This window comes from Miscanthus floridulus, chromosome 3 (genome assembly GCF_019320115.1).
Source record: "Miscanthus floridulus cultivar M001 chromosome 3, ASM1932011v1, whole genome shotgun sequence".
Taxonomy (NCBI): domain Eukaryota; kingdom Viridiplantae; phylum Streptophyta; class Magnoliopsida; order Poales; family Poaceae; genus Miscanthus; species Miscanthus floridulus.
In genome coordinates this window covers 62,045,467-62,066,530 of record NC_089582.1, presented here as the reverse complement: position 1 = coordinate 62,066,530, position 21,064 = coordinate 62,045,467, and the positions used below count along the sequence as shown (strand labels likewise).

At 40.1% G+C, this 21,064-nt stretch overlaps 2 non-coding genes across 2 annotated transcripts; both read left to right on the top strand.

Moving 5' to 3' along the window:
• Window positions 1-13,602: 13,602 nt before the first annotated feature.
• Window positions 13,603-13,710, top strand: LOC136547813 (small nucleolar RNA R71). The gene has a single exon (XR_010781763.1). It is a non-coding gene; the product is annotated as a small nucleolar RNA R71 (small nucleolar RNA).
• Window positions 13,711-18,786: 5,076 nt separating this feature from the next.
• Window positions 18,787-18,892, top strand: LOC136547710 (small nucleolar RNA R71). The gene has a single exon (XR_010781673.1). It is a non-coding gene; the product is annotated as a small nucleolar RNA R71 (small nucleolar RNA).
• Window positions 18,893-21,064: the final 2,172 nt, after the last annotated feature.

Here is a 21,064-nt window from a genome sequence, read left to right as displayed (position 1 = left end):
GTTCCAATGACAATGGTATTGGGTCTTTCCACTAAGGTCCACACTTGATTTCTTTCAAAGTTGTTGAGCTTTTATTGCATAGCCATGACCCAATCCAGGTCTCCAAGTGCTTGTTCTAGCTTAAGAGGCTCCAAAGAACCGACGTAGGAAGCTAGAGGTTGACTGGTGGGCCTAAGGACCGACCGGCCTACATGTGGGACCGTTGGTCCCACATGTCAGTGGCTTAGGCTCCGCTTCGGTGGAGAGCCTTCTGGAGTCTTCCCACGTTGTATATCCTATGGAATTATGCGATTTCCTTTGACAAATAGGTCCTCTTTGGTGATTTTCTGATTAAATACTGCTAGAAACACAGATTCACCAAAACTCATAGAATTTGTCAGTTAAAACCCCTAAGTCTATGTTGGTGATCCATTTTTGTCATTTATGGAAGTTATATTGGCGGTTTGTGATTGATGTTAACTATTGTCAACAAACTCCCCCCACACTTAGGCTTTTACTCGTCCACGATAAAAGGATGGATTACTCAAGACATAACCTTAGGATAAGACATCAACATAAAACCATTCCTAGTCATACTTGCACTATAGGATTCAAAGTGTCTACCATGAAACATTGGGCGGTTGAAGAATGGAACAGCTTGAAATAGATCACCATCTTCGTTTAGTGAAGTCAATTGGAGAAACATTTTAAGATTTTTAAAAACAAAACATAGCTTACCTTCTCCTTCTTGTGGTACTCTCAAATCACTCATATATATAATATTTTTGGATCCTCACCTAGGCATTAATGACTTTGCCTTTTTTTTGCCTAATTCTAAAAGCTTATGTGGAGCTCAAGTAGGGATGAATATGAAAACATAATTGCATTGCATATATTGTAAAGTCAAAACAAGGATCCAAGGAGAAAAATGTCATACTCTTAGATCAAGATGTGCATGTGTGTGGAATATATATGGTGGCTAACCTAATTCTACTATGCTCCTTGAAACATGTCTCTCTTTGTTTGAAACTTGGAAAACTTTTGCAAGAAAACATGGGCTATCTTATTTATTTTCTTTCTTCTTATTTTTTTTAGGCGGGCATCTTAGAACCCATTGTTTTAGATATCTCGGACACCTATCCATTTGTTTTCAATACTTATTTTTCTTTCATGAATAACTCTTGCATAGCCCATGCCTCTTCTTCTGCAATTGAAACTTTTCAAGAGACTTTTACAAGAACTTAGAGCATTTATCCTAACAAACTTATTTTTGTGTCTATTCCCAATGTAGGAGTAGAATATTTTTGGATGGATGAAAAACATGTTTTTTGCATACTCCCAGTGTAGAATTAGCACATATATGTGGAGTGTACATGATCTTGATCTTGAGAGCATGATAAATTTCTCAACAAGGGTCACAAGGTTTGACCAAACTCAACACAATGACAAGTAATATATGTAGAAGGTTCTCCTAGTCTATGTATGGCTCTGGTGGGATATTGCTTACCACAAAGGAGAGGTGTAGCAACTCTTTTAACTTTTTGCAATAAAATTCTCCAATAACAAGACATCAAGAATCAAGTTCTCATTATTCTACTATATCTCATTCCACAACAACTTAAGTATCATGGGGTCCCTAATAATAAGTTCCCAACAGTAGCAAGACTTTTAGGAAAAAAGTTATGTAGTCTATCCTTTAGTCATGACTAGGGATGAAAACGGTACGGATATTTTTTGACCGTTTAGAGGAGTTGAGATCTGTCTGTATCCAAGTCCGGATATCCAACATTTGATACCGTATCTGTATCCGAATACTCAAATCACATATTTATGATGTCGATATCCAATCGTATCCTATCCGACATAGTTGACACTATCCGTATTCGAATCCGAATCCGGACAGAAATATGAAAACAAATGTAATATCGGTGATATTCGTCCGTATCCGATCCGTTTTCATCCCTAGTCATGACTGAAATAATCTTTCCTTAGGTTTTAAGTTGTTTTATTAAAGGATTTTCAATTCGGTTCAAAACATAAAGTATAACATGTGAAAATAGAATATATGGGCTGCAAACCTAACTGTGGACAAAGCATGAGGCGAGGGGACACAGTAGTGGGTCGGTCAGGACATAGGGGAGATTGGGCGACCTACTCCGGAGCCCATTCTGGTCTGGTCGGCCTGGTTCTTGATCCATTACTTTCTGAATTTCATGATTTTCACGAGCAAATTCTATCTTGTTGTCATGGTGTTCTTCCTTGACACTTGTTTCCTGTTTAACTTTATGCACAACATGTGGAGACAAACACATATCCAAAAAGAAATAGAGAGCAAGTAATAATAACAAGATTCCATTGATATCATAACGCACTTTATTATTCAATCAAAACTAAGCACAAACTTTTTAACTAGCTAAGACAAACCTTAACCAATCTAACAACTAAGGTAAATGATCAACCTAAACATACAATCTTAAACACTTGACCTAACCACTTGTGCCTTATCAAAACCTATCTCACCCTTACTTCCTAGGCCTAGTAACATAATGATTTAAAATGTTTACATCGTGTTGTAGGCTCTTGCGATGAATGTGTTCTTCGTCGATCCTCTGCTCTAAAGTATGGACAAAATCAGTAAGATCTTCAATCTTCTTCTATAGGAGTACCATGGTCATCCATGGGCGCTTCTCCTCATTCTCTAGAATAGCTGATGGTGCCCTCTTCTTCTCCTTAGGAGGAACAACCTTGATCTACTCTGGCATAGCCCAGACTCCATCAATGGTTGTACATGGGGTGACCGATTTATACTTCACGCATGTAACATCCCTGAACTTATTGGTCTTTACTCCGGTCAGCACCTCGTGCCCCTTTGGAGGAAGGAGGTTGATCTCCTTTGTCACCTTGATCAACTTCGAGACATCCAGCTAAGGCTTTTGCTGGCATGGCTTGTCTTCAAGAAATAGACGTGGAGGTGGCAGAGTGATCACCGGATGATGGATAGCTTGGGTGAATTAGGATTGGCTTTGACAAATAGGAGCTATCTCTTTTGGAGGAACGACGCTTAGCGCAAGCGCATCGGGCTTCTTGTTTAGATCAAAACCGAAGGGAACGATCTCTCTACCGGTCATTGGAACTAGAGAGGAGGAAAGCTTTGCTGCTGTTGGAGATGGAATGCTTTGATGGGATGGCTTTGTAGACAGGCAGGGGCTTGTTTATATAGGGGAAAAACTTGCAGTAGGGGTCAAGATATATCTATTAGGGTCTTGTGACGAAGGAATATGTGAATGCGATGAAAAACTACGGGGTTATGGAGGGGAAGGTTCTAGAATACATGAGAGAATTGACCAGATGTGAGGCGGCTGACAGTGGGGCCAGCCGGTCCCACACGGTGTCCTCCCATGAAGATTTTTCTCACGACAGTTTCTAATCCCTATCTAATTCCAAAAAGTATATTTATCTGTTGTGAAACATAAAGAGGATGACAGTGGTGTAAATCTACGGTAAAATCAGAAAATCTACCTCATACAAATCCTCAGGTAGTTTTTTTAGATTCTAGAAAGATCTTGAGACGATGACCATTTACCTTAAATAATGTACCTTCATCATTTTGATGTGTTACTGCTCCATGCAACGAAGTGCTTATCACCTTGAATGGTCCTTCCCATTTGCTTTGAAGTTTTTTGTGCCTAAATAATTTAACCCTAGAATTAAAAAGTAATACCTTATCTCTGAGGGTGAACTCCTTTTTTATCCTATTATCATGACATCTTTTAGTTCTCTCCTAGTATATCTTGGCGTTATGATATGCCTTTTCACGCCATTCATCAAGCTTAGAGAGTTGCATCTTCCTTTTAGTTCTGGCAGCTTCAAAGTCCATGTTCCATCGCTTGATAGCCCAGTGAGCTTTGAATTCTAGCTCAATAGGTAGATGATAGGTCTTTCCATAGACAACTTGGTATGGTGACATCCCAAGTGGTGTTTTATAGGCTATTTTGTAAGCCCATAATGCATCACGTAGTCTATCCTTCTATGCAGTCCCCATCTTGTTGACCGTCTTCTGTAGAATATTTTTGATTTGTTTGTTCGATGTTTCTACTTGGCCACTTATCTGAGGGTGGTATGGAGTAGTGACATTGTGATAGATCCCATGTCTTGACAAGTAGTTGTGAAAGTTCTTGTTAGTGAAGTGAGTGCCTCCATCACTAATCACCATTCTTGGAACTCTGAAACGTGAAAATATTGTATCTTCAAACATCTTTTTGGAGTTCTTAGCATCAGCAGCTCTACATGGCAAGGCTTCAACCCACTTGGAGACATAGTCAACTACCACCAAGATATATTAATAGTTCTTCGACTTTGGAAATAGTCTCATGTAGTTGATACCCCTGACATCGAAAAGCTCGATCTGGAGGTTGGTGGTGAGTGGCATGGCCTCTCTTAAATTGATGTTCCCATGCCTCCAACATGCTCCACACCTCCAAATGAAATCCTTCGTATCTTCATACATGGTTGGCCAAAAGAATCCAGTTTGCCAAATCTTCGAATGAGTGCGGAATGCACTATATTGTCCTCCATATGGTGATGAGTGGCATCGCTCTATAATCTTGATGCCTTCCTCTGCCAGTACACATCTCCTGAGTAGGCCATCAGAGCAGACTCTAAAGAGGTATGGCTCATCCCATATGTGAAGACGACTTTCGTAGATGAGCTTCCTTTTGTTCTCCCCTGGTGGTACATAACCCGCAACCATAAAATTAACAATATTTGAGTACCAAGGGTTGGATTTCATGATCCCAAAGAGCATGTTGTCCCACAGCGAATCATTGATGGGCAGCTCCTGTGGATTTTCAAACCACATTCTGCACAAGTGATCGGCAATAGAATTTTCTACTCCCTTTTTATCTTTATGTCTAAATCAAATTCTTGGAGTAACAAAATCCATCTTATAAGTTAAGGTTTAGCATCTTTTTAGTGAGCAGGTATTTCAAAGTAGCATGATTAGAATAAACAATCACCTTAGCTCCTACTAAGTGAGATCTAAACTTATCAATAGCAAAAACAACAACCAAGAGCTCTTTTTCAGTTGTTGCATAATTAAGTTGTGGTCCTATTAGAGTTTTGCTAGCATAAACAATTGCATGATGCTTTTTTATCTTTTGTCTGTCCCAAAACTGCCCCCACAGCATAATCACTAGCATCACACATGATTTCAAATGGTAGCGACCAATCAGGGGGTTGAATGATAAGTGCAGATACGAGTGCTTTTTCTTAATAATGTTAAAAGATTTCAAGCATGTATCATCAAAATCAAAGGGAACATCCTTAGCCAAAAGATTTGTAAGTGGTCTAGCAATGTGTGAAAAAACTTTTATGGAGTGGCAGTAAAACCCCGCATGGCCAAGAAAATTGCGGACCCCTCTGATATTTATGGGAGAAGGTAACTATTCAATTACTTCAATTTTATCTCTATCTACCACAATCCCTCGTTCGGACACCAAGTGTCCAAGCACTATGCCTTCTCTAACCATGAATTGACATTTTTTCCAATTAAGGACTAAGTGTTTTTCTTCACATCTTTGCAAAACCTTGTCTAAATTTTCAAGACAATCATCAAAAGTTTTTCCATAAATAGAAAAATCATCCATGAAAACTTCCATGATTTCTTCATTCATATCAGAAAATATAGACATCATGCATCTTTAAAAAGAAGCTGGAGCATTACATAGTCCAAAAGACATTCTATGATAAGCATAAGTTCTATATGGACATGTCAAGGTGGTTTTGCTTTGGTCATCTGGATGGATCGGTATCTGGTGATAACCTAAATCCCATCCAGGAAACAGAAGAAAGAGTGCTTTGGTCATCAATGAAGGGCAACAAAAAATGATCTTTGTTTGTTGCCTTGTTAAGTTTTTGGTAGTCAATCCACATCCACCATCTAATGACAGTTCTATGGGGGATTAATTCATTCTTTTAATTTTTAACAACAGTCATGCCTCCCTTTTTAGGCACAATCTGAATAGGGCTTACCCACTCACTGTACGGAACATGATAGATTATCCTGGCGTGCAGAAGTTTCAAAACCTCTTTCTTAACGACCTCTCTCATCACATTATTAAACCTACACTATGGCTCCCTAGAAGGTATAGAGTTAGGATCTATAGGGATGCAATAGGTGCAAAGAGTAGGGCTAATTCCCTTAAGGTCTTAGAGCGAGTGGCCAAAAGTAGAGCGATGCTTTTCTATGACAGTTAACAAGCGGAGGGATTCTTCCTGAGAGAGTTTATCACTTATGATCATAGGCGAATCCTGATCATTTTTTAGAAAAGCATATCTAAGACCAGAAGATAGGGGTTTAAGTTCAATGGTGGGCTTAGGTGGTTCTATCAAATCATCCAAAGGTTCAGAATCTGTAGGATTTTCTTCATCTTCGATGAAGAACTAGGCATCATCTTCAAGGTTGGGTTCAATCAAATCATCAAGAGATGCAACCTTAACCTCTTCCATTAGGTTTTCCTCGGGAATTGGCTTAGTCTCAGCATTTAGAGAATGGGTAATGGGAATAGAATGCTTAAAGTTTTTCCAGAGATTTATCTTTAACTTCCCCGTTTGTCCTTCTTGGATAAATCTTTCAATTGGTTGCCCTATCAACAGTTCGAAACTCTATGATATCAAAGATATAAAATCTCAAGTGAACCATGGTTCATTGTACCTAGATAGGGAGCACATATAGGATTCCCAAATTTGGGAGAATATGTCCTGAAAGACTTTTCAACAACTTTGTTGTTGGGGTTAATGGCATGTCCTTTAATAAATCATGAGCAAAAGGTGCATATATGATATTAACACCCACAACAGGATTATAAAGAGCATCAAAAGAAGCTTTGTTGATTTGGCAATGAATGGAAATAGAAGATAAATCTAGACAAATCACATTAGAGGAAAGCTCTGACTCTTCTAACCATTCATTGCTTATAATAGACACTAGCTCTTTCGTACTCTTTTTAAGGAAAGCTTCCTCAGAAGGGTCTAAAGGTTCTTCATTGGATGTTGATTTCCTAGGCTTCTAGGGTCTCCTCATAGTATGGTAATTCGAGGTGTCTCCATATTCATCAAAAAGTTTATCCTTGAATTCAAGCATGAAGTCCAAAATTGGAGTTTCCTCCTTTTTCAGTGGTTCGAGATTTGGGACAAGCTGAGGTTGGTGATGGGTTAGGCAAAAGTTCTAGTTCAGCTATCTAGGATTCTTCCTCTAGTGGCTTCTTTTCTATGTCTTCAGGAGTGTTCTCAAGAATTTTAGTAAGAATACATCTCCCCAAATTTGTAGAGACATGGAGGAACGAGCCTCTTGAGGCCGTATCGAGACGCTTCGAGGTTTTTCTATCAAGACCCATATAAAAGTGTTGAAGAAGAATGGGGTCTTGAATGGCAAGGTCAGGCCAGTATTAATGAGAGCATTAAACCATTCCCATGTTGTGCCTAGAGATTCTTGTTCTTCTTGTTTAAAAGATAGAACCTCTGAATGAAGGCTGACTACTCTAGAGATGGGAAAGAAATGGAAGCAAAAGCTAGAACATAGGGCTTCTCAATCTCCTTGTTTACTCTCTATGGTGAGCTTGTACCAACGTTTAGCTTTTCCCATCAAAGAGAAAGGAAAGAGCTTCCATCATAAGGTTTCATTTGACATGCCTACAATCCATAGGCATGCATAGGTCTGCTCAAACTCATTTAGGTGGAAATAGGGATTCTCATCATCTTTGCCCAAAAAGGATTGACCCCAGACCATGTTGATAAAACATGGGCGCAGCTCATAGCCCAGTGTTAGGATAGGCTTCGAGGATTCTAGTGGCTCTAGGCGTGCGCTCGTAGGTGCAGCGTATTAGTAAATAGGGGTGGATTCTGGATCTATGGTAAAAGAAAAAAAAACAAAAGGATAAAAATAAAAGAATAATGATACAAGGATAAGGTAGGTTCAAAGTTAACTCAGCAACCGTTTTCCCAGCAACAGCGCCTAGAAATGCTTGCAGGTATAAATTAATGTACACAGAATAATCCGCAAGTACATGGATATTATACTGATGTAGAACTTCATCGGGAGTACCCAATTTTATATCGAACTCGAGGAAACATGTGTGAGAATAACCAAATCTAACTTAACATGACTTCACAATCAAGGCTAGATAGTATGAACATAGAGATCACAAAGGTCTTCTAGTTCTAACTTCGGTAAGCTTTGTCTTCTATTGTTCAATTATGGGGATATTACTACAGAAAACATAGCCAGAGTATGTTTCCTATAGCAACAATGTCTTGCTAGGCCTACTAACGGGAGGTGGAGTACAAAGGATTCAACGAGGCTATAAGAGTCACCCTCACGAGCTACCACTGATCCAAAAAGTAGGGTACATCCACAAGTAACCGAGTCTAAGCACCATGCTTACACTATGAATACTACTTTAGCCCAGGAGCTACAAGGATTAAAGTACTCAAAAAGAGTCGCAAACTTGAAGAACAAGATGCTTACTTGAATTAGAACTCGATTACCAGAGAAATATCAGAAGCAAGCTCAAAAACTTTATTCCGCTAGGGTACAAGCCATAGAGAGAGCACCGGTAGGGCGAGACTCCTCCGAAACTCTTCCCTCTCACTCTATCTCTCTATCTCTAATACAAGACTAGACCATATCGAGGACTAATCTTTCTTGATTGTTAGCTCTAATCCTGGTGGAAATTTGGATTAGGGTTTTTAGCCATTAGGATCTTAGGATCATATGCCAATTGCCCTAGAGAGGGGGGGGTATAGGCAGGTATATATAGGCCCCATGAAGCATCCTAGACCTTCGAATCAAACTGACTAGAATAAACTAGATGCAATCTAGGAGGCGGTGGAGAACCGACGTAGGAAGCTAGAGGCTGATTGGTGGGCCCAAGGCCTGATCAGCCTGCATGTGGGATCGGCTGGTCCCACATGTTAGTGGCTTGGGCTCCGCTTTGGTGGAGAGCCTTCTAGAGTCTTCTAGAGTCTTCCCATGTTGTTTATCCTACTGGAATTATGCTATTTCCTTTGATGAATAGGTCCTCCTTGGCGGTTTTCTGATGAAATCCTCCTGAAAACATAGATTCTTCAAAACTCATGGAATTTGTTAGTTAAAACCCCTAAGTCTATGTAGGTGATCCATTTTATTCATTTATGCAAGTTATATTGACAGTTTATGATTGGTGTTAACTACCGTCAACACATTTATTGTAAAGTCAAACCATCGGATCCAAAGAAAGTTGAGTCATAAAATCAAATCAAGATGTGCATGTGTGTGGAATATATAGTGGATATATATGGTGGCTTCTACTATGCTCCTTGAAAATATATCTCTCTTTTGAAACTTGAAAATCTTTTTGCAAGAAAACATGGGGATCTTATTCATCTCCCTTTTTTTAGGCGGGACATCTAAGTACCCATTGTCTTGATAATTCGGACACTTGTCCATTTTTTCAATTCTTTCCTTTCTTTTTTATGAATAACTCTTGCATAGCCCATGCCTCTTCTTTGCAATGAAACTTTTGAGAGATAGCAACAACAACTTGAAGCATTTATTTGGTGGATGGAACCTATCAAGAATATTTTTGGTGTCTACCCGTAGTGTAGGAGTAAAATATTTTTGGGTGGATCTAGATAGAAAGCATGTTTTTTGTGCCTACCCCTAGTGTAGGAGTAGTGCATATGATCTTGATTTTAAGAGCATGACAAACCTCTCATAAGGATAAAAAAAGCTTGACTAAACTCAATGCAAAACAAGCAACATATAAGTGGAAGTTTTCCTAGCTAAAATATAAACATGTTTGGCTCTGGTAGAAATGCAAGCTTTGTCATACAAGAACTCGTCATATTGCCTTTTATGTTTTTAAAAGAAATCTCTAGAACTGAGTATCACTTGGAACAAAATAAATAGCAGCTCATACCTTCTCATATCATATCCGTCAATTACCTAGACTTAGATCAAGCATTTGCTACCCACGAGTTTCAAGTTCACAGTAAATTCTCGTGTCAAAACAATCATATCCAAAACTCAGGAGAATTCAAGCCTGAAAACTAGGTACTTGAAAGGAATTACAATAGAGCAACTATTCATCATTTCCATTATGAAAGATTATCTTCAAGCTCTTTTTATTTATTCAACTCTTAAAAATAGAAATTAAAGCAAACTTTATACACACTCTTTTTATTTGGTTTTCATTCATTTTTTAGATCACACCTTACAAAATATAAAAGATAAAGACAAATTTTTATTTTGTTTTAGTTATGCATCTTTTTTTAATATGTATAAGACAAACTCAAAAATAAATAAAGAAAAGGAACAAAATACTAGGAAATAAAACTTACCTTAGATAACAGGGGATCCTCCTCCCCAAGCTAGGTGTTGCTAGAGTCGATTAGAATGGTGGGTCGAAGTTGAATTTCTGGAACAGATAGTTCCAGTTCTCATTTTCCTACTGCTGATGTTGCTGGATGTTGGTGATGCGGTTTCCCACTTTTGCTTGCCACAGGGAGTACTAGTGAAGCATGTTCTGAATGTCTTGCTATGTCTCTTCTATAGTTGTCAACCTAGTGTCAAGGCGGGAATGCTCCATCTACTGATCGTGGTAGCCCATTGGCTAATCATGATAGCCACGAGCAGAGAAGGACATACGTCCTACCTAGTGGTCACTTGAAACTTCTTCAAAGGATTGTTGCTAGTAGTAGTCGAAGTTGCCATGGTGCTAATGCTCGCTTGAGCCCTACTGCCAGGAGCTCTCATAGTGCTAAGGAGTAGGCTGCTCCCAACCAGCATGCTTGGCCTGGTACATACGGGAAGATCCCGGCTGATCCCAGCCTGCATAGCTGGTGAAAGCCGGTCCCTCTAGAATCAGATCATCGCCATGGTACCTAGGCTATAGGTTGTGAGTTATCCTTGTAGAAACACTTCTATGAGGTGCTACTTCTTTCACCTATAGATCAAAGACAAAAGAATTCACCACATACAAACTAAGGTTCCGGTCTGGTAACGAAATCTCAGTTGTATACCCCAAATACATCCTGACAAGTTGACCATTATTGTTATTTTTAGCATGTGAGCCTAGACAAAATATTCATAATTGATGTACCAGCGGTCATTGTCTTCAATATAAGCAACAGAAGCATTTTCCAAAAGACCCAAGTTTTGGGTGATGCGGGTAACCAAAGAGGTACACCTGAATCTCCCTTGAGTTCAAAAACTTCCTTCCATTGTTTCATCTTGAATTTAACAGGTGAAACCTTTCTTCTCTTAACCATGGCATAAAGTAACTTGAGTTCATCAATCCTTATGGTGTGAAAATCATTTCTAGGAAATAAAGAAAATCCTAGTCAAGCATGAAGCACAGGGTAGGGTGATGAATATTACTAGTGTGAGGACGGTGACAAGTAAATTATTTGGATATTTCTCTCCAGAATTTTGTGCTATCAAAATCTTGCAAAGCAGAATCTATGTCAACAATGCATTGTGCATTGAATCCTAGAAGCTCACTAAACTATTTTTAGGGGATAGAAAAATCCTTCCAAAATAGTCTAAATGCGACTTTAGAATCAGTGGTTTGCAAGGTGCATAGAAATTCCGCGGTTAAGAGTTTAGACCCTAGCTCATCAATTTACCAAAAAGTTTCCCACCCAACAATTTTAAATATGATTTTGAATTCAGCATTCATACATGTTGATTGTAGAAGGGCTGGATCATAGACAGAAGTGTGAATGAACCTCTAGGTTTTCAGCTACTTGTAGGGCTCCTTCTCCATCTTGTTCTGAAGCTTGAGATGCTTCTCCTCTAGGGGAATGTTCTTCTCAGCTGAAGATGATTGCGGCGGTGCTTCGACAGCGGGAGATGGAACATCGATCTGTATGTCAGCGCTCCCCTGGAAGAAGAGGTTCTTGTTGAACGGAACGATGCTGCACGCTTGAGCTTGCTTACGAACTTGCTCATCTTCCTCCTGGTGAGGGTTTGGAATTTTAAGTCTGCCAAACCAGACTTCTCCATTCATGTTTATTCTTCAGTTGCATCAATTGATCCCAGAAATGGAGACATTGATGGTTGCACTTGCGTCTCTTGCCACTCTAATGTAGAGCATTGTTCTGGTCTTGGCTTGAAAGTGAATCGGTCTTCCTTGCCATTGATATGGAATTTAATTTCTCTGGCTCCAACATCAATGTGTGCATTTATAGTTCTTAGGAAAGGTCTCCCAAGGATGAGGGGTACCTTCATGTCCTCCTGCATATCAAGCACCACAAAATCTACTAGAATAAAGAAGTTTCTTATTTTTACCAGAATATTCTCGGTGATTCCTATAGGGTAGCGGAACGATTGGTTGGCTAGTTGTAGACACATCGATGTTGGCGTGAGCATTGAATAGTTGAGTTTTCTTGGGCATGACACTAACACTTGCTCCAAGATAGCATAACACATGCTCAAAATTCTGGTTTCTGATCGAACAATCTATAGTGGGACATCCTGGATCCTTCTTGATAGGTGATGTGTTTAGGATGGCTGCACTACACTCCTCCATTAGCTTGATTACTTTAGTGGTGGGCAGTGGTCTCTTGTTGTTTAGAATGTCTCTAAGGTACTTAGCATTGGTGGGTACCTATATGGCATCTAGCAGAGGAATATTGATAAGTAACTTTTGAATTACCCCTACAAACTTACCAAACTATTCATCCATTTTATCTTTCAATTCCTGTGTGGAAACGGTAGGAACGTAGTCTCATGAAAATCTTGCATCACTTCTTGTGCTTGTGGCACAACTTCTTCAACTTCATCGTCCTTCTTCTCCTCCCTTACTAATGTCGGTGTCTTACCTGTCCTTGTCGGATATGGTAGATCATGAGTAGACTTGCCACCTCTTACGGTTATGGCGTTGACCTTTTCAAGGTTAGTGGCAAAAGGCAGAGCAGTGGCCAACTGTGCTAATTGTGATTCTATCTTTTTATTATAGCTAAGTTGGTCTTTTATAGTAGAAGAAAAACTATCCATTTTAGTGTTTATGTGTTCTAGGACCTTATCATTAAAAGCAAGCTTCTTAGAAATATTCTCATTAATCTTAGCATGTTCTAAGATCAGATCTCTCAAGGATGGTTGTTCAGGATTAGAGTAGGTATAGTAATTACCTGGTACTTACCTTGGGAATTTGACCATTGTTGTTGTTGACCCCATCCTTGTTTCTATTGTTGTGGAGCTAAGTTATTGATGACAATATTTGCGTCTTCTTGATATTCAGGGGAAATCAACCCCCAAATATTCTCCACATACATTCTGGGAATTAAAAGCATCTTGAATGGCCTGATGATCTTTCTTGTAATTGGCTCACTGTTTAAGCCAATTCAACAAGACGTCCATCTTAGTTGACAGTACACACACCTCTTCTGGCACTTCTTCGCTCTTATTGCATACTTGAATATTATATTGAGACCATCCTTGATTAGAGGTTATCTTCTCCATAAGAGTTTCAGCTTTTCCAAGGGTGAGTGACATAAATGATCCTCCAGCAGTAGCATCGAGTTGTTCATGAGCTTTCTGAACTAATCCATGGTGAAAGCTTTGCATGAGCAATCAATCTTCCATTCCTATGATGAGGACAATCTAAAATGTATTCTTGAAAATGTTCCCATGCCCCTAGAATGGTTTCTCCTTTTTGATGTTGGAAGTTGGAAATCTTTCTTCTTAAGGCATTGGTCTTGCTTGTAGGGAAAAACTTTGCTAGAAAGGCCTCTGAACATCTTGTGCACGTGTTGATGTTATCTTTGTTGGTGTAGAACCACTGCTTCACCCTTCCCACTAATGAGAATGGAAATAGGCGGAGTAGTATGATGTCTTGAGCAATGTCCTTGATGGTGACTGTGCTGCTTATCTCTAGGAAATCCTAGAGATGAGCACTAGCGTCTTCATGTGTCTTTCCGCTAAACGGGGTAGCTTGCACCATGTTGATGAGGCTTGACTTGAGTTCAAACTCAAGGTTATTGATTTCGAGTGTTGGTCCTAGTGCAGATGTTCTTGGTGCTTGGAGTAGAGAACTCACATAGAGTCTTTTCAGACATAGCTTTAGAAACTAGTGTTGAGCTTCATCTTGATTGGTTTGATTGTGATTGCTGGAATTTGTTGATGAATCAAAACCAATCCTTGCAATACCCTGTATAAGATATGAACAAAGACAAACAAGGGTAAGCCTACTAAAGTAGAGGTATAAAGTTATGATCTCGTCTATAAGTATTTATTTGATCGATTCTCTTAGCCTTGTGCTTCTCCCCGTCAACGGCGCCAGAAATGCTTGTTGGACTTTTCTTAGCATCACTCTTTACTAAGTTGTCATCCCTAGCAATGATGCTAGAAATGCATTGTTGGTAATTATTAAAAACACTTGTAAACTTATATATATTAAGTAATCCGCAAGCGCATAGATAATGTACCATTATAGCCTTTCACCATGGAGTATACCAGGTATCATTATTTATATTTACTCCATAGGGAGGAGCGATGGGGTGGCAAGAGATATTGACAAATATGCATACTTAAGCCAAGACCATTAACTTTCATGCTATAGCAGGGGTAAGTCAAATGATAAATAAATGATAAGTGTAAAGCATTGATAGTATTCTAGAGATAGAAATAGATACTCATAAATGTAGTATGGCTAGGCAAGAGATTAGTTAAGAGAAAAAGATTCCTAAGTCATTCCTTATTTACTAAGTCTTTTGTACACCCAAGTACATACACTCTCATCTATAGCATAATTAACTCCGTATCTATGCATAAGGAACTTTACTAATGAAGATCAAGAATAGAGCTTGTCTCCCTTCGAAATCGAGTTCTACTTGTTCTACAAATGGGAAGTGGACTACAAAGGACTCAACAGGAGTGTCACATCTGCAATCTACCACATGACCCAAAGTGTAGAGTGCATCTGTAGGTAAACAATATTTAAGCACCATGCTTACAAAATGTCGACCACTTAATCCACTCGAGTACTGAGCTAAGCGCTTTGTGAACATATGCATAAATTGATCATCAATCATGACTATATCAAGCATATAACTAGAGCAAACTAGGAATATAATAAATAACAACATAGTATTGAAGTAGCATAAAGTCATAAAGAGGGATACAATGGCTTTACCAGCCACCAAATGGTGAATCCAGAATCCTGAGCAATAGCCAAAACTCTACTTAAATCTTGCTAGCTAGCATGTACTAGAACTTTCAAGAATTGGAGCTCTATTCTCTTCTCTCTAGAAACCCTAATTTTTTATCTGATCTTGACTTATGAAAATTTGCCTAAGGGAGGAGGGCAGGGGCTGGTATATATGGGCCAAAGTGTTAATTCTGAGCCCTCGGATCAAACCGACTTGAATAAATGGCGGAGATGCAATCCTTAAGGTAGTGGAGAACCGACGTGCGAAGCGGAGGCTGACACATGGGGCCAGGGGACCGGCTAGACTATAGGTGGGACCGGTTGGTCCCACCTGGAAGCCTCTCGGTCCCCGCTTCAGTGGAGTGTCTTCTGGTGTCCAAACACCGTGGAAAAATGTGATTTAATTTGATGAATTGATCCTCCTTGATGGTTTTCTGAATAAACCCTACTGAAAACACAGATTCACCAAAACTCATGGAAATTGTTAGTTTAAACCCCTAAGTCTATGTTGGTGATCATTTTCATGCATGATTTCAAGTTATATTGACAGTTTATGATGGATGGTAACTACCATCATCACTAATAAATAAATAAATGTAGGAAGTAAATGTGAAAATGAAAAAGAAAAAAGGAACCTCTACTGGGGGTCCTCCCCCAAGCTAGCTCATGGCCTATGGTCTGGGATTGTATCCCAAGGACCACCAATAGGCCACCTGCGCTGTCGTGCTATTGCTTTAGTAGTGCGTTCATTTGCACCATATGTTGCTACTATTGAAGCTTCCACTAGGTCGTATCCCTGCACATGAGTGTTAAGTGTATTTTGAATTTCACCTATGCAGATCTCTAGTCCTCCGAGGCGAGTACTGATGTCAGTCTAGCTCGCAACGATATGAAGTAGACTGTCGTGGCTGGACAGGGTGGTGGTAGTCCCTCAGAGTCAGAGGAAGTGAGCATGTCTCCATGCTGCATAGTTAGCCTTGTGCCATCCCGATCCACCAACCTCGTGTAGTTGTAGGGTGTGCCCCCAGCTAGGCTGGTACTCAGGTGTGAACCTAGGTGTCTGCATTATTAGGAACCACTCTGCATGGTACGCCTGAAGCACAAGTGGTGTCAGTGTTGGCGGTGGCTGATGAGAGCTGTCTGCTTCATCCCTAGCCCTGCTCCTAGTTGCCCTACGAGAGATAGAACTCCTTGCACCCTTCCTCTTGTTCAACAAGAGTGAAGGTGAGTGATAGGAATTTATACAAAGAGAGTTACAGGTTAGGAAGCGGAATCTCATCTGTATACCTCGGGAAGAAAAACACAAGGTTCTCTGCATTATCATATTTGAAATGATGCCCTTGCATCAAGTAGTGCTCATCAATACTGATGCGTGGAGTGAAGATGTATGTCACATCTTGTCCATCCATTGCACCAATACTAGTGGCAATATGAGTCTCCAGGGATGTGCAAGAGATAGATGTAGAAGCCTTGAATGTTTCTATCCAATGTTTAAAAATTTCTTTCACAGGGGCAATTTTAGTCTTTTTAAGCATGGCATAGAGAATTTGCATGTCCTATCTAGCGAACAAAGTCATGGAAATCCAATGATGCAAGAACCTCAAAGTAGGATGATGAATATTCATATTTCGAGGTTGAAACTTGCCAACTACGTTTTGACCCGAAATTACTCTCTAAAATTCATGGCGATTAAAACCTTAGAGAGCATGATCTAAGTCAATTGAACATTTTGTACTAAAGCCTAAGTAATTCCACCCTCAACTTCTTGCAAAGAGCATAAAATTGAATTGTTAGGAGGTGAGAACCTTGCTCATCAACAGGAGCAACGTTCTCCCATCCAACGGCTTTCTAGATGGTGGAGAATTCGATGTCCATACCTATCTTTTGGAGAAGGTCGAGGTCATACGTAGGCATGTGGATGAACTCGTGGTTCTTGATGAGGTTGTATGCTTGCATCTCCCATTCTCCCTCCAAATCAAGGTGAGGATCATCGTCGCCTTCCTCCATCGGTTGTTCTTGCTCTTGATCTTCTTGCACTACCGTTGGCTTGGTTTCGTCATCTTCATGCATCGGGTTCTCTTCAGGCTCGGTGTAGCGCACGCTTGAGATTCTGAGGGAGCGACTTGAGCTTGCTCCCACAGCCTTCTTGAAAGCACCAGAGAGCTTCCTACTAAACTTTCCCATGGCAAAAACAACACAAAAAGCTCAAAAAGGGGGGGTTATGTTAGTGGAAATAAATCGAACAACCCGCGAGCTTGGCTTGGTGGTCTCGAGTCTAGAAATTTTTTGCAGAGTTTCCTTACTTTCAAGCTTTGTGGAAAAATATTTTGCAAGTGGTGAAGCAAAGAGAGTGAGCAGGAGTGAAAAATGGAGTGTGAAGGTGAGGAGGGCCTCAACCCGAGCTCTAGGGATTTATAGAGCAGAGCACTGGCCGAGAGGGGGAGTGGCAATTGCTAGGAGCCGTTGGAGCAGCAATAGTGCTAGAGGCGCTAAGCAGGGTGCGCTCGCACTAGAGGTGGGCCCGCTGCTGCCTCCCATTGGTAGGTAGCTCCCAACGACCATTTTGAAAATGTTGTCGTTAGTGCTTCCCTCGGTTTCAAAATTTTGCTCACGAAATTGATTTTCCAACAAAGCTTTTATTATATTTTGAATATTTATAAATATTTTTAAAATAAGAAATGATAACAAAAAAATCTATACTATCAAAAAATTATTTTTATTTTATTTTTCTAAAAATATTATTTTTAGGTAAAATTTTAAATTTTGATTTTTTTAAAAAAAATGAAATTTTGAATTTTTAAAAGATAACTACCGATTTACTTTCGATAAGGGCTCAACATTTATAGTCCATCCGCAAGACTTATCCTCCTTCATTGCTTTGCAGCTGCATGAACAAATTCGGAGGAATTCTCAGGTTGCCCCGGGATTTTCCCTGAATGGTTGATAGGAATAGCGGTAGCTATTTGAGCTATTTGAGTTTCAATCATTTTATTAAAACTTAGTTGGTTTTTAATAGAGAGGATAAACTTTCAATTTTAGAGTTTATATTTTCAATCATTTTATCATTATACATAAGCTTTTTAGCGATATTTTCATTGATTTTAGCTTGACCTAGCACTAGATCCTTCAAGGAGGGTTGATTTGAATTGAAATTGGAATTGAAATTTGAATTATAATTATTATTACCTCCTTGGAAACGTGGCTGATTATTATTACCTTGTCGGAACCCGTTATTGATGTATGATGCTTCTTCATGGGTCTCAGGGGCATTCATTCCCTGAGTGTCCGACTTCACCACAGACCTCACATGTCATATGTGAGTCCATGGCCTGGACGGTGCTTTTCATGGCTTCTTTGTCGGTAGCACGTTCGTCCAGTCTTTTCAATAGCAAGTCCATTTTTGTGCCAAGCATATTTGCCTCCTTCACGGTATGTTGCAAGTCCTTTTTGTTGTTTTCTTTCTTTCCCCTAGCTCTAATTATCCACCATCTTTTCGATGAGAGATATGGCTCCATCGATGGTGAGGGAAAGAAATGCGCCTCCAACAGCGACATCTACATGCCCCTTCGACATGGGCGTAAGCCCCTCATAGAAGTTCTAGAGCATGAGCCAGTTTTCCATCCTATGGGGTGGGCATGCCTAGATGTAATTCTGCAGCCTCTCCCATGCATCAGGGATGGATTCCATTAAAGTCTGCTAGAAATTTGAAATTTCCCCATCAGGGCATTGGTTTTTCCCATGGGGAAAAACTTCGTGAGGAACACCACTGAACATTGGTTCCACGTGTTGATAGCTTCCTTCTCCTTGTAAAACCATTGTTTCACCTTTCTTGTGAGGGAGAAGGGAAACAGACGGAGCCTGATGCTTGTTGGTGTGATGTCTTTGATGTTGATAGTGTCGCATAGCTCCAGGAGTGGAAGTGTGCACTTATGTCCTCGCTAGGCAAACCATAGAATTAGTTTGCCTGCACCATCGTAATTAGGTTGGTGCGCAGCTCAAAGTTTCCATTGCTCATGTTGACAATGGGCCCAATGGCGGGGGTGGAGTTGTCGCGGAGTGTCTTGGCCATAGCGGTAGTAGCGGATGGTGCGGGGGTGACTGGTTCACTTGCCGGGGGAGTGACAGAAGAAGAAGCGGCACAAGGTCGGCTCTTCCTTAGGAGTGCCACCAGGTTTTCTATGTAGTTATCCTGGCAGGTCAAAACCACTCATACACTATCCTGTTTTCATCCACAATAGGAAGAAAACAAGCAGAGTTTGCCTGCATAAACTATACCATTACATGCATGTGATTAAGATCATGTCCTACTAGATTCTTTTCACCAATACCCTCCCCGACAATGGCGCTAGAAATGCTTGTTGGCATTTATTAGCGACACCACTAAGATTTGTGTTTCCTAGCGATGCCGCCAAGAAATACCTTCGATGATAGTTCTTAACGATTACAGAAAATATCCACAAGTGCACGGATATATCGTTGTAGCATTTCACCTAGAAGTATTTAGGGTATCATTATTTATATTTTTCCAAAAGAGGGCATGGTGTAAAGAGTCTAGCATGGATATGAACAAGACTACATACTTGCATTAGTAAAGCAATAGTTTATGACAGGAGTAAAAATGGTATATTTAGGATAGTAGACACACACTTGGGCTAACCTCAAGGATAAAAGGAAAACAAAGAATAAAAGAATGTTCCTAAGCGGAGCAGGCATGTTCTAATATAGCCATGCAAAGAACAGTTGATAATCATACAAGATACATGATTAGAGCTAGAACTAAGTGTAAGATAGGTCAGGAGGCCACTAAGTACTAGTCTGTGAGCAACCTCATGTGACGATTTAGACTCCTACACCTTACCCGAACATGGGGTATTACAAGAGATGGATAGGGATATCATCACCTATCGCCTACCCCTCAACTGGAGAGTAGCAAATGTATTCACCTGTCCCTATGTACCCTGGGCACCATGTCTGATTACACAAAAACTACCCACACCCCCCAGGGCTCTGACCCTATGGATCGACAAGCATAGGACATGGGCACACCCAAAGGCACGATAAACTGCCACCTCAACTTAGCTCTAATTCAAAGCATACAAGTCATATGAATGGCTAAGCATAAAGTTGCACATGTTAAGATCATAACACTCAAACTATATTCTAGTTCATAAGTCATGATTATAACATGTAAACTATACTCTAATTCAATAGCACAACTATATTGATAATATGAGAGCAAGACTTTGGAAGAACTCTTCATAGTATTCATACCAAGATGTCTTTCTTCTTCCATGGAGCCAAGCCCTCTTGATAGCTTTACTAGCTCACAAAAGACTACTAAAAGTAAAAATATAAGAGGTGGTAGTGAGGTGTGTAGCTCCAAATAGTGTGTGTGTGTGAAGAGAGAGCCCCACCCTACATTTATACTAGCTCATGGTCAGTTTGGCTCTGATAAATTAGGAAACCACCAGAAGCAGCCTCAGCATGCCGCCATGCAACTACTAGAGCAAGGTGGGCCAGAGAGGTGGTGCTAGAGGTGCAGGCACACACAGGGTGCAGGGCGTACCCTAGCTAGCCCCACTGGCCATAGCCTTGCTCTAGTGGACTGTTGGCTAGGCCTATGTTGCTTCCTTGGTGGTGCTCGGCCTAGATTTGATTATTTGATGGGCCTTTGCTTGGTTCTTTAATGTAGGATCTGCATTACACTTTCTGGATTGCGCATTTTGCTTTGTTTTCCACTTGTATTCAAATGTGTGCCCTACAAAACATGTTTCTTCTAGTACAAGTGGAACTAGGTTAATAGTAAAAGCATATGTGCCCAAAGTTTGTTTATTTCTACCATTATGGATAGTAATTGGCGGTTAGATATGGTCGTTAAGGACCACCAACGAGCACCC